The sequence below is a fragment of the Schistocerca gregaria genome, chromosome 4 (genome assembly GCF_023897955.1).
Source record: "Schistocerca gregaria isolate iqSchGreg1 chromosome 4, iqSchGreg1.2, whole genome shotgun sequence".
NCBI classification, from domain to species: Eukaryota; Metazoa; Arthropoda; class Insecta; order Orthoptera; family Acrididae; genus Schistocerca; species Schistocerca gregaria.
In genome coordinates, this window is record NC_064923.1 from 2,450,127 (window position 1) to 2,463,615 (window position 13,489).

The following is a 13,489-nucleotide window of genomic DNA, read 5'->3' on the forward strand; positions in this document are numbered from 1 at the left end:
CATGCGCACTTTCCTCCATGGGAGGTATGTCTCAAACAGTCTACGCTTTGATCGTTCCCTGGAAGACTAGTAGTAGTCTCCGATGCATTTCTGAAGGCATTCTGAAATCTGTGGAATATCAGAGTGTTGATGAAACACAGAAATTGCATCCATATTGAATACAACAGTCACCATGCGCACATTACTCCATAAAAGTAATGTCTCAAGCAGTCTACGCTTTGATCGTTCCCTGGAAGACCAGTAGTAGTTCCCGATGCACATCTGGAGGCATTCTGTCGTCTGTGGACCATCAGAGTGTTGATGAAACACAGAAATTGCATCGATATTGAATACAACAGACACCATGCGCACATACTTTATAAAAGTAATGTCTCAAGCAGTCTACGCTTTGATCGTTCCCTGGAACACCAGTAGTAGTTTCCGATGCACATCTGGTCGCATTCTGTAATGTGTAGACTATCAGAGTGTTGATGAAACACAGTAATTGCATCGGGATTGAATACAACAGTCACCATGCGCACTTTCCTCCATGGGAGTAATGTCTCTTACAGTCTACGCTTTGATCGTTCCCTGGAAGACCAGTAGTAGTTTCCGATGCACATCTGGTGGCATTCTGTAATCTGTGGACCATCAGAGTGTTGATGAAACACAGAAATTGCATCGGGATTGAATACAACAGTCTCCATGCGCACTTTCTTCCACAGGAGTTATGTCTCAAACATTCTACGCTTTGATCGTCCCTTGGAAAACCAGTAGTAGTTTCCGATGCACATCTGGTGGCATTCTGTAATCTGTGGACTATCAGAGTGTTGATGAAACACAGAAATTGCATTGGGATTGAATACAACAGTCACCATGCGCACTTTCCTCCATGGGAGTAATGTGTCAACGAGTTTACGCTTTGATCGTTCCCTGGAAGACCAGTAGCAATTTCCGATGCACATCTGGAGGCATTCTGAAATCTGTGGACTATCAGAGTGTTGATGAAACACAGAAATTGCATCGATATTGAATACAACAGTCACCATGCGCACATTCCTCCATAAAAGTAATGTCTCAAGCAGTCTACGCTTTGATCGTTCCCTAGAAGACCAGTAGTAGTTCCCGATGCACATCTGGAGGCATTCTGTAATCTGTGGACCATCAGAGTGTTGATGAAACACAGAAATTGCATCGGGATTGAATACAACAGTCAATATGCGCACTTTCCTACATGGGAGTAATGTCTTAAACAGTCTACGCTTTGATCGTTCCCTGGAAGACCAGTAGTAGTTTCCGATGCACATCTGGAGGCATTCTGTAATCTGTGGACTATCAGAATGTTGATGAAACACAGGAATTGCACCGGGATAGAATACAACAGTCACCATGCGCACTTTCCTCCATGGCAGTAATGTCTCAAAGAGTTTACGCTTTGATCGTTCCCTGGAAGACCAGTAGTAGTTTCCGATGCACATCTGGAGGCATTCTGTTATCTATGGACTATCAGAGTGTTGATGAAACACAGAAATTGCATCGGGATTGAATACAACAGTCACCATGTGCACTTTCCAGTACGGGACTAATGTCTCAAACAATCTACGCTTTGATCGTTCCCTGGAAGACCAGTAGTGGTTTCCGATGCACATCTGGTCGCATTCTGTAATGTGTAGACTATCAGAGTGTTGATGAAACACAGTAATTGCATCGGGATTGAATACAACCGTCACCATGCGCACTTTCCTCCATGGGAGTAATGTCTCTAACAGTCTACGCTTTGTTCGTTCCCTGGAAGACCAGTAGTAGTTTCCGATGCACATCTGGTGGCATTCTGTAATCTGTGGACTATCAGAGTGTTGATGAAACACAGATATTGCATCGGGATTGAATACAACAGTTTCCATGCGCACTTTCCTCCACGGGAGTTATGTCTCAAACAGTCTACGTTTTGATCGTCCCTTGGAAGACCAGTAGTAGTTTCCGAAGCACATCTGGTGGCATTCTGTAATCTGTGGACTGTCAGAGTGTTGATGAAACACAGAAATTGCATTGGGATTGAATACAACAGTCACCATCCGCACTATCCTCCATGGGAGTAATGTCTGAAACAGTCTACGCTTTCATCGTTCCCTGGAAGACCAGTAGTAGTTTCCGATAAACACCTCGTGGCATTCTGTAATCTGTGGACTGTCAGGGTGTTGATGAAACACAGAAAACGCATCGGGATTGAATACAACAGTCACCATGCTCACATTCCTCCATGGGAGTAATGTCTCAAAGAGTTTTACACTTTGATCGTCACTTGGAAGACCAGTACTAGTTTCCGATGCACATCTGGAGGCATTCTGTCATCTGTGGACCATCAGAGTGTTGATGAAACACAGGAAATGCATCGGGATTGAATACAACAGTCACCATGCGCACCTTCCTTTACGGGAGTAATGTCTCAAACAATCTACGCTTTGATCGTTCCCTGGAAGACCAGTAGTAGTATCCGATGCACATCTCGTCGCATTCTGTAATGTGTAGACTATCAGAGTGTTGATGAAACACAGTAATTGCATCGGGATTGAATACAACAGTGACCATGCGCTCTTTCCTCCATTGGAGTAATGTCTCTAACAGTCTACGCTTTGATCGTTCCCTGGAAGACCAGTAGTAGTTTCCGATGCACATCTGGTGGCATTATGTAATGTGTGGACTATCAGAGTGTTGATGAAACACAGAAATTGCATCGGGATAGAATTCAACAGTCACCATGCGCACTTTCCTACACGGGAGGTATGTCTCAAACAGTCTACGCTTTGATCGTTCCCTGGAAGACCAGTAGTAGTCTCCGATGCATATCTGGAGGCATTCTGTAATCTGTGGACTATCAGAGTGCTGATGAAACTCAGTAATTGCTTCGGCATTGAATACAACAGTCACCATGCGCACATTCCTCCATAAAAGTAATGTCTCAAACAGTCTACGCTTTGATCGTTCCCTGGAAGACCAGCAGTAGTGTCCGATGCACATCTGGTGGCATTCTGTAATCTGTGGACTATCAGAATGATGATGAAACACAGAAATTGCATTGGGAGTGAATACAACAATGACCATCCGCACTTTCCTCCATGGGAGTAATGTCTGAAACAGTCTACGCTTTCATCGTTCCCTGGAAGACCAGTAGTAGTTTCCGATCCACACCTCGTGGCATTCTGTAATCTGTGGACTGTCAGAGTGTTGATGAAACACAGAAAATGCATCGGGATTGAATACAACAGTCACAATGAGCACTTTCCTCCATGGGAGTAATGTATCAACGAGTTTACGCTTTGATCGTTCCCTGGAAGACCAGTAGCAGCTTCCGATGCACATCTGGAGGCATTCTGAAATCTGTGGAATATCAGAGTGTTGATGAAACACAGAAATTGCATCGATATAGAATACAACAGTCACCATGCGCACATTACTCCATAAAAGTAATGTCTCAAGCAGTCTACGCTTTGATCGTTCCCTGGAAGACCTGTAGTAGTTCCCGATGCACATCTGGAGGCATTCTGTAATCTGTGGACCATCAGAGTGTTGATGAAACACAGAAATTGCATCGGGATTGAATACAACAGTCACCATGCGCACTTTCCTCCATGGGAGTAATGTCTTAAACAGTCTACGATTTGATCGTTCCCTGGAAGTTCAGTAGTAGTTTCCGATGCACATCTGGAGGCATTCTGTAATCTGTGGACTATCAGAATGTTGATGAAACACAGAAATTGCACCGGGATTGAATACCACCACCACCATGCGCACTTTCCTCCATGGCAGTAATGTCTCAAAGAGTTTACGCTTTGATCGTTCCCTGGAATACCAGTAGTAGTTTCCGATGCACATCTGGAGGCATTCTGTTATCTACGGACTATCAGAGTGTTGATGAAACACAGTAATTGCATCGGGATTGAATACAACAGTGACCATGCGCTCTTTCCTCCATTGGAGTAATGTCTCTACCAGTCTACGCTTTGATCGTTCCCTGGAAGACCAGTAGTAGTTTCCGATGCACATCTGGTCGCATTCTGTAATGTGTAGACTATCAGAGTGTTGATGAAACACAGTAATTGCATCGGGATTGAATACAACCGTCACCATGCGCACTTTCCTCCATGGGAGTAATGTCTCTAACAGTCTACGCTTTGATCGTTCCCTGGAAGACCAGTAGTAGTTTCCGATGCACATCTGGTGGCATTCTGTAATCTGTGGACTATCAGAGTGTTGATGAAACACAGAAATTGCATCGGGATTGAATTCAACAGTTTCCATGCGCACTTTCCTCCACGGGAGTTATGTCTCAAACAGTCTACGCTTTGATCGTCCCTTGGAAGACCAGTAGTAGTTTCCGATGCACATCTGGTGGCATTCTGTAATCTGTGGACTATCAGAGTGTTGATGAATTACAGAAATTGCATTGGGATTGAATACAACAGTCACCATCCGCACTATCCTCTATGGGAGTAATGTCTGAAACAGAGTACGCTTTCATCGTTCCCTGGAAGACCAGTTGTAGTTATCGATAAACACCTCGTGGCATTCTGTAATTTGTGGACTGTCAGAGTGTTGATGAAACACAGAAAACGCATCGGGATTGAATACAACAGTCACCATGCGCACTTTCCTACATGGGAGTAATGTCTCAACGAGTTTACGCTTTGATCGTTCCCTGGAAGACCAGTAGTAGTTCCCGATGCACATCTTGAGGCATTCTGTAATCTGTGGACCATCAGAGTGTTGATGAAACACAGAAATTGCATCGGGATTGAATACAACAGTCACCAAGCGCACTTTCCTTCATGGCAGTAATGTCTCAAAGAGTACGCTTTGATCGTTCCCTGGAAGACCAGTAGTAGTTTCCGATGCACATCTGGAGGCATTCTGTTATCTATGGACTATCAGAGTGTTGATGAAACACAGAAATTGCATCGGGATTGAATACAACAGTTTCCATGCGCACTTTCCTCCACGGGAGTTATGTCTCAAACAGTCTACGCTTTGATCGTCCCTTGGAAGACCAGTAGTAGTTTCCGATGCACATCTGGTGGCATTCTGTAATCTGTGGACTATCAGAGTGTTGATGAAACACAGAAATTGCATTGGGATTGAATACAACAGTCACCATTCGCACTTTCCTCGATGGGAGTAATGTCTCTAACAGTCTACGCTTTGATCGTTCCCTGGAAGACCAGTAGTAGTTTCCGATGCACATCTGGAGGCATTCTGTAATCTGTGGACTATCAGAGTGTTTATGAAACACAGAAATTGCATCGGGATTATATACAACAGTTTCCATGCGCACTTTCCTCCACGGGAGTTATGTCTCAAACAGTCTTTGCTTTGATCGTCCCTTGGAAGACCAGTAGTAGTTTCCGATGCACATCTGGTGGCATTCTGTAATCTGTGGACTATCAGGATGTTGATGAAACACAGAAATTGCATTGGGATTGAATACAACAGTCACCATTCGCACTTTCCTCCATGGGTGTAATGTCTCTAACAGTCTACGCTTTGATCGTTCCCTGGAAGACCAGTAGTAGTTACCGTTGCACATCTGGAGGCAGTCTGTAATCTGTGGACTATCAGAGTGTTGATGAAACACAGAAATTGCATCGGGATTGAATACAACAGTCACCATGCGCACATTCCTCCATAAAAGTAATGTCTCAAACTGTCTACGCTTTGATCGTTTCCTGGAAGACCGGTAGTAGTTTCCGATGAACATCTGGAGGCATTCTGTAATTTGTGGACCATCAGAGTGCTGATGAAACACAGAAAATGCATCGGGATTGAATACAACAGTCACCATGCGCACTTTCCTCCACGGGAGTTATGTCTCAAACAATCTAAGGTTTGATCGTTCCCTGGAAGACCAGTAGTAGTTTCCGATGCACATCTTTAGGCATTCTGTAATCTGTGGACTATCAGAATGTTGATGAAAGAGAGAAATTGCATCGGGATTTAATACAACAGTCACTATGCGCACTTTCGTCCATGGGAGTAATGTCTCAAAGAGTTTACGTTTTGATCTTTCCCTGGGTGACAAGTAGTAGTTTCCGATGCACATCTGGAGGCATTCTGTTATCTGTGGACAATCAGAGTGTTGATGAAACACAGAAATTGCATCGGGATTGAATACAACAGTCACCATGCGCACTTTCCTCCACGGAGTAGTGTCTCAAACCATCTACGCTTTGATCGTTCCCTGGAAGACCAGTAGTAGTTTCCGATGCACATCTGGTGGCATTCTGTAATCTGTGGACTTTCAGAGTGTTGATGAATTACAGAAATTGCATTGGGATTGAATACAACAGTCACCATCCGCACTATCCACCATGGGAGTAATGTCTGAAACAGTCTACGCTTTCATCGTTCCCTGGAAGACCAGTAGTAGTTTCCGATAAACACCTCGTGGCATTCTGTAATTTGTGGACTGTCAGAGTGTTGATGAAACACAGAAATTGCATCGGGATTGAATACAACAGTCACCATGCGCACTTTCCTCCATGGGAGTAATGTCTTAAACAGTCTACGATTTGATCGTTCCCTGGAAGTTCAGTAGTAGTTTCCGATGCACATCTGGAGGCATTCTGTAATCTGTGGACTATCAGAATGTTGATGAAACACAGAAATTGCACCGGGATTGAATACCACCACCACCATGCGCACTTTCCTCCATGGCAGTAATGTCTCAAAGAGTTTACGCTTTGATCGTTCCCTGGAATACCAGTAGTAGTTTCCGATGCACATCTGGAGGCATTCTGTTATCTACGGACTATCAGAGTGTTGATGAAACACAGTAATTGCATCGGGATTGAATACAACAGTGACCATGCGCTCTTTCCTCCATTGGAGTAATGTCTCTACCAGTCTACGCTTTGATCGTTCCCTGGAAGACCAGTAGTAGTTTCCGATGCACATCTGGTCGCATTCTGTAATGTGTAGACTATCAGAGTGTTGATGAAACACAGTAATTGCATCGGGATTGAATACAACCGTCACCATGCGCACTTTCCTCCATGGGAGTAATGTCTCTAACAGTCTACGCTTTGATCGTTCCCTGGAAGACCAGTAGTAGTTTCCGATGCACATCTGGTGGCATTCTGTAATCTGTGGACTATCAGAGTGTTGATGAAACACAGAAATTGCATCGGGATTGAATTCAACAGTTTCCATGCGCACTTTCCTCCACGGGAGTTATGTCTCAAACAGTCTACGCTTTGATCGTCCCTTGGAAGACCAGTAGTAGTTTCCGATGCACATCTGGTGGCATTCTGTAATCTGTGGACTATCAGAGTGTTGATGAATTACAGAAATTGCATTGGGATTGAATACAACAGTCCCCATCCGCACTATCCTCTATGGGAGTAATGTCTGAAACAGAGTACGCTTTCATCGTTCCCTGGAAGACCAGTAGTAGTTTCCGATAAACACCTCGTGGCATTCTGTAATTTGTGGACTGTCAGAGTGTTGATGAAACACAGAAAACGCATCGGGATTGAATACAACAGTCACCATGCGCACTTTCCTCCATGGGAGTAATGTCTCAACGAGTTTACGCTTTGATCGTTCCCTGGAAGACCAGTAGCAGTTTCCGATGCACATCTGGAGGCATTCTGAAATCTGTATAATATCAGGGTGTTGATGAATCACAGAAATTGCACCGATATTGAATACAACAGTCACCATGCGCACATTACTCCATAAAAGTAATGTCTCAAGCAGTCTACGCTTTGATCGTTCCCTGGAAGACCTGTAGTAGTTCCCGATGCACATCTTGAGGCATTCTGTAATCTGTGGACCATCAGAGTGTTGATGAAACACAGAAATTGCATCGGGATTGAATACAACAGTCACCATGCGCACTTTCCTTCATGGCAGTAATGTCTCAAAGAGTACGCTTTGATCGTTCCCTGGAAGTCCAGTAGTAGTTTCCGATGCACATCTGGAGGCATTCTGTTATCTATGGACTATCAGAGTGTTGATGAAACACAGAAATTGCATCGGGATTGAATACAACAGTTTCCATGCGCACTTTCCTCCACGGGAGTTATGTCTCAAACAGTCTACGCTTTGATCGTCCCTTGGAAGACCAGTAGTAGTTTCCGATGCACATCTGGTGGCATTCTGTAATCTGTGGACTATCAGAGTGTTGATGAAACACAGAAATTGCATTGGGATTGAATACAACAGTCACCATTCGCACTTTCCTCGATGGGAGTAATGTCTCTAACAGTCTACGCTTTGATCGTTCCCTGGAAGACCAGTAGTAGTTTCCGATGCACATCTGGAGGAATTCTGTAATCTGTGGACTATCAGAGTGTTTATGAAACACAGAAATTGCATCGGGATTATATACAACAGTTTCCATGCGCACTTTCCTCCACGGGAGTTATGTCTCAAACAGTCTACGCTTTGATCGTCCCTTGGAAGACCAGTAGTAGTTTCCGATGCACATCTGGTGGCATTCTGTAATCTGTGGACTATCAGGATGTTGATGAAACACAGAAATTGCATTGGGATTGAATACAACAGTCACCATTCGGACTTTCCTCCATGGGTGTAATGTCTCTAACAGTCTACGCTTTGATCGTTCCCTGTGAAGACCAGTAGTAGTTACCGTTGCACATCTGGAGGCAGTCTGTAATCTGTGGACTATCAGAGTGTTGATGAAACACAGAAATTGCATCGGGATTGAATACAACAGTCACCATGCGCACATTCCTCCATAAAAGTAATGTCTCAAACTGTCTACGCTTTGATCGTTTCCTGGAAGACCGGTAGTAGTTTCCGATGAACATCTGGAGGCATTCTGTAATTTGTGGACTATCAGAGTGCTGATGAAACACAGAAAATGCATCGGGATTGAATACAACAGTCACCATGCGCACTTTCCTCCACGGGAGTTATGTCTCAAACAATCTAAGATTTGATCGTTCCCTGGAAGACCAGTAGTAGTTTCCGATGCACATCTTTAGGCATTCTGTAATCTGTGGACTATCAGAATGTTGATGAAAGAGAGAAATTGCATCGGGATTTAATACAACAGTCACTATGCGCACTTTCGTCCATGGGAGTAATGTCTCAAAGAGTTTACGTTTTGATCTTTCCCTGGGTGACAAGTAGTAGTTTCCGATGCACATCTGGAGGCATTCTGTTATCTGTGGACAATCAGAGTGTTGATGAAACACAGAAATTGCATCGGGATTGAATACAACAGTCACCATGCGCACTTTCCTCCACGGAGTAGTGTCTCAAACCATCTACGCTTTGATCGTTCCTTGGAAGACCAGTAGTAGTTTCCGATGCACATCTGGTGGCATTCTGTAATCTGTGGACTTTCAGAGTGTAGATGAATTACAGAAATTGCATTGGGATTGAATACAACAGTCACCATCCGCACTATCCACCATGGGAGTAATGTCTGAAACAGTCTACGCTTTCATCGTTCCCTGGGAGACCAGTAGTAGTTTCCGATAAACACCTCGTGGCATTCTGTAATTTGTGGACTGTCAGAGTGTTGATGAAACACAGAAATTGCATCGGGATTGAATACAACAGTCACCATGCGCACTTTCCTCCATGGGAGTAATGTCTTAAACAGTCTACGATTTGATCGTTCCCTGGAAGTTCAGTAGTAGTTTCCGATGCACATCTGGAGGCATTCTGTAATCTGTGGACTATCAGAATGTTGATGAAACACAGAAATTGCACCGGGATTGAATACCACCACCACCATGCGCACTTTCCTCCATGGCAGTAATGTCTCAAAGAGTTTACGCTTTGATCGTTCCCTGGAATACCAGTAGTAGTTTCCGATGCACATCTGGAGGCATTCTGTTATCTACGGACTATCAGAGTGTTGATGAAACACAGTAATTGCATCGGGATTGAATACAACAGTGACCATGCGCTCTTTCCTCCATTGGAGTAATGTCTCTACCAGTCTACGCTTTGATCGTTCCCTGGAAGACCAGTAGTAGTTTCCGATGCACATCTGGTCGCATTCTGTAATGTGTAGACTATCAGAGTGTTGATGAAACACAGTAATTGCATCGGGATTGAATACAACCGTCACCATGCGCACTTTCCTCCATGGGAGTAATGTCTCTAACAGTCTACGCTTTGATCGTTCCCTGGAAGACCAGTAGTAGTTTCCGATGCACATCTGGTGGCATTCTGTAATCTGTGGACTATCAGAGTGTTGATGAAACACAGAAATTGCATCGGGATTGAATTCAACAGTTTCCATGCGCACTTTCCTCCACGGGAGTTATGTCTCAAACAGTCTACGCTTTGATCGTCCCTTGGAAGACCAGTAGTAGTTTCCGATGCACATCTGGTGGCATTCTGTAATCTGTGGACTATCAGAGTGTTGATGAATTACAGAAATTGCATTGGGATTGAATACAACAGTCCCCATCCGCACTATCCTCTATGGGAGTAATGTCTGAAACAGAGTACGCTTTCATCGTTCCCTGGAAGACCAGTAGTAGTTTCCGATAAACACCTCGTGGCATTCTGTAATTTGTGGACTGTCAGAGTGTTGATGAAACACAGAAAACGCATCGGGATTGAATACAACAGTCACCATGCGCACTTTCCTCCATGGGAGTAATGTCTCAACGAGTTTACGCTTTGATCGTTCCCTGGAAGACCAGTAGCAGTTTCCGATGCACATCTGGAGGCATTCTGAAATCTGTATAATATCAGGGTGTTGATGAATCACAGAAATTGCACCGATATTGAATACAACAGTCACCATGCGCACATTACTCCATAAAAGTAATGTCTCAAGCAGTCTACGCTTTGATCGTTCCCTGGAAGACCTGTAGTAGTTCCCGATGCACATCTTGAGGCATTCTGTAATCTGTGGACCATCAGAGTGTTGATGAAACACAGAAATTGCATCGGGATTGAATACAACAGTCACCATGCGCACTTTCCTTCATGGCAGTAATGTCTCAAAGAGTACGCTTTGATCGTTCCCTGGAAGACCAGTAGTAGTTTCCGATGCACATCTGGAGGCATTCTGTTATCTATGGACTATCAGAGTGTTGATGAAACACAGAAATTGCATCGGGATTGAATACAACAGTTTCCATGCGCACTTTCCTCCACGGGAGTTATGTCTCAAACAGTCTACGCTTTGATCGTCCCTTGGAAGACCAGTAGTAGTTTCCGATGCACATCTGGTGGCATTCTGTAATCTGTGGACTAACAGAGTGTTGATGAAACACAGAAATTGCATTGGGATTGAATACAACAGTCACCATTCGCATTTTCCTCGATGGGAGTAATGTCTCTAACAGTCTACGCTTTGATCGTTCCCTGGAAGACCAGTAGTAGTTTCCGATGCACATCTGGAGGCATTCTGTAATCTGTGGACTATCAGAGTGTTTATGAAACACAGAAATTGCATCGGGATTATATACAACAGTTTCCATGCGCACTTTCCTCCACGGGAGTTATGTCTCAAACAGTCTACGCTTTGATCGTCCCTTGGAAGACCAGTAGTAGTTTCCGATGCACATCTGGTGGCATTCTGTAATCTGTGGACTATCAGGATGTTGATGAAACACAGAAATTGCATTGGGATTGAATACAACAGTCACCATTCGCACTTTCCTCCATGGGTGTAATGTCTCTAACAGTCTACGCTTTGATCGTTCCCTGGAAGACCAGTAGTAGTTACCGTTGCACATCTGGAGGCAGTCTGTAATCTGTGGACTATCAGAGTGTTGATGAAACACAGAAATTGCATCGGGATTGAATACAACAGTCACCATGCGCACATTCCTCCATAAAAGTAATGTCTCAAACTGTCTACGCTTTGATCGTTTCCTGGAAGACCGGTAGTAGTTTCCGATGAACATCTGGAGGCATTCTGTAATTTGTGGACTATCAGAGTGCTGATGAAACACAGAAAATGCATCGGGATTGAATACAACAGTCACCATGCGCACTTTCCTCCACGGGAGTTATGTCTCAAACAATCTAAGATTTGATCGTTCCCTGGAAGACCAGTAGTAGTTTCCGATGCACATCTTTAGGCATTCTGTAATCTGTGGACTATCAGAATGTTGATGAAAGAGAGAAATTGCATCGGGATTTAATACAACAGTCACTATGCGCACTTTCGTCCATGGGAGTAATGTCTCAAAGAGTTTACGTTTTGATCTTTCCCTGGGTGACAAGTAGTAGTTTCCGATGCACATCTGGAGGCATTCTGTTATCTGTGGACAATCAGAGTGTTGATGAAACACAGAAATTGCATCGGGATTGAATACAACAGTCACCATGCGCACTTTCCTCCACGGAGTAGTGTCTCAAACCATCTACGCTTTGATCGTTCCCTGGAAGACCAGTAGTAGTTTCCGATGCACATCTGGTGGCATTCTGTAATCTGTGGACTTTCAGAGTGTTGATGAATTACAGAAATTGCATTGGGATTGAATACAACAGTCACCATCCGCACTATCCACCATGGGAGTAATGTCTGAAACAGTCTACGCTTTCATCGTTCCCTGGAAGACCAGTAGTAGTTTCCGATAAACACCTCGTGGCATTCTGTAATTTGTGGACTGTCAGAGTGTTGATGAAACACAGAAATGGCATCGGGATTGAATACAACAGTCACCATGCGCACTTTCCTCCATGGGAGTAATGTCTTAAACAGTCTACGATTTGATCGTTCCCTGGAAGTTCAGTAGTAGTTTCCGATGCACATCTGGAGGCATTCTGTAATCTGTGGACTATCAGAATGTTGATGAAACACAGAAATTGCACCGGGATTGAATACCACCACCACCATGCGCACTTTCCTCCATGGCAGTAATGTCTCAAAGAGTACGCTTTGATCGTTCCCTGGAAGTCCAGTAGTAGTTTCCGATGCACATCTGGAGGCATTCTGTTATCTATGGACTATCAGAGTGTTGATGAAACACAGAAATTGCATCGGGATTGAATACAACAGTTTCCATGCGCACTTTCCTCCACGGGAGTTATGTCTCAAACAGTCTACGCTTTGATCGTCCCTTGGAAGACCAGTAGTAGTTTCCGATGCACATCTGGTGGCATTCTGTAATCTGTGGACTATCAGAGTGTTTATGAAACACAGAAATTGCATCGGGATTATATACAACAGTTTCCATGCGCACTTTCCTCCACGGGAGTTATGTCTCAAACAGTCTACGCTTTGATCGTCCCTTGGAAGACCAGTAGTAGTTTCCGATGCACATCTGGTGGCATTCTGTAATCTGTGGACTATCAGGATGTTGATGAAACACAGAAATTGCATTGGGATTGAATACAACAGTCACCATTCGCACTTTCCTCCATGGGTGTAATGTCTCTAACAGTCTACGCTTTGATCGTTCCCTGGAAGACCAGTAGTAGTTACCGTTGCACATCTGGAGGCAGTCTGTAATCTGTGGACTATCAGAGTGTTGATGAAACACAGAAATTGCATCGGGATTGAATA